The sequence below is a fragment of the Acomys russatus genome, chromosome 29, assembly GCF_903995435.1.
Source record: "Acomys russatus chromosome 29, mAcoRus1.1, whole genome shotgun sequence".
Taxonomy (NCBI): domain Eukaryota; kingdom Metazoa; phylum Chordata; class Mammalia; order Rodentia; family Muridae; genus Acomys; species Acomys russatus.
Window position 1 is genome coordinate 28,507,903 of NC_067165.1, and position 1,758 is coordinate 28,509,660.

The window sequence follows — 1,758 nt, forward strand, 5'->3', positions numbered from 1 at the left end:
TTTGGTTTTTCGAGAAAGGATTTCTCTGTGTAGCCTTGGCTGTCCTGGACTCTCTTTGTAGACCAGGCTGGCCTCGAACTTACAACGATCCACCAGCCTCTGCCTCCCGAGTGCTGGGATTAAAGGAGTGCGCCACCACGCCCGGCTCGAGTATACTTTTTCTTAACTTCAAATTGTTTTCTAATATTTTCTGCATCAGAGCCAATAGCAAAAGCATTTTTACCTAACTTTGCTAAACAATCTATTTTTCCCTAAAATTGTCTACGTCAGAGCCACTAACAAAAACATCTTTACCTAACCTTGTTAACAATCTGTTTTTCCAAATTCTTTTTAAGGGTAGAGGTCACGGCTAACAATCTACATCTGCACATTATCCACAATTCCCTTTTCTTTCTCTCTCCTCTAGCCCAGCAAGATGAGCAAGGGAAAGAAGGCCAGCAGGAAGAGGATGGTCCTGGCCCCCGACGTGGTGAAGAAACAGGAGGCCTAAAAGGTGGTCAATCCTTTGTTTGAGAAGAGGCCCAAGAATTTCAGCATCCAGCAGGATATCCAGCCCAAAAGAGATCTCTCTTCGTAAATGGCCCCGCCACATCAGACTGCAGCAGCAGAGGGCCATCCTCTATAAGCGGCTCAAGGTACCTCCTGCCATTAACCAGTTCACCCAGGCTCTGGGCCAGCAGACAGCTACCCAGTGGCCTAAGCTTGCCCACAGGTACAGGCCAGAGACAAGGCAGGAGAAGAAGCGGGGCCGCTGGCTCGTGCTGAGAAGAAAGGGGACGTCCCAACTAAGAGACCACTGGTCCTTTGAGCAGGGCTCGATACAGTCACTACCTTAGCGGAGAGCAGGAAGGCCCAGCTGATGATTGCCCATGACGTGGACCCCACTGAACTGGTGGTCTTCCTCCCTGCCCTGTGTGGAAAGATGGGGGTCCCCTACTGCATCATCAAGGGAAAGGCCAGGCTGGGGCGGCTGGTTCACAGGAAGACTTGCACCACTGTTGCCTTCACACAGATTAAGTCGGGAGACAGGGGTGCTCTGGCTAAGCTGGTGGAAGCTATCAGGACCAATTTACAACAACAGATAGGATGAGATCTATCGCCACTGGGGAGGCAACGTCCTGGGTCCTAAAATCTGTGGCTCACATTGCCAAGCTAGAAAAGGCAAAGGCTAAAGAACCAGCCACTAAATGGGGTTAAATTGTCTATGCATAAATATAATTACAAAACAAAACAAAACAAAAACCCACTACATCTGTGGGTTGAATCATTAATCTGCTCCAGCAGCAATGCCTGAAAGAGATCAAGCACTGTTCTTATGTCTGCCAATAATGATATTCCTCAGTGAGGGGCTGGGAACACCCCTTATAGTACTCACACAATTCATATATTAGGGCGAGTATGAGGACCGCAAGGGTAACAAACAGAGCTATGCTCCATTAACAGCATGAAGTCCTTAGGACACGTGGTTCTCTGGGTTATGCCTCACCGAGACACGCCTGTCATGGGTGTGCTAACCGGTGGGCCAAGTTCCATGAGTTTTAGAGCTGTTTGCTCTTCCTCCTGCATGGGGGGGGGGGGGGGGGGGGGGGGGGGCCAACAAGAAATAACATGTAAAGGCACAAGAATGTACCCAGGGGGGAAAAAAAAAAAAAAGAATGTCCCCAGAAAGGTGTGACCTATTCAGGACCTTGTGGCCGATGTGCAGAAAACAGATGAAAAGGGTACAGGAGGTTTCTTAAGGGGCTAGAGAGGGTTGGC

The 1,758-nt window shown here is 49.3% G+C and overlaps 1 pseudogene; it reads left to right on the top strand.

The window, feature by feature from the left end:
• Positions 1–415: 415 nt before the first annotated feature.
• Positions 416–1,197, top strand: LOC127211928 (60S ribosomal protein L7a-like; annotated as a pseudogene).
• The last annotated feature ends 561 nt before the right edge of the window (positions 1,198–1,758 follow it).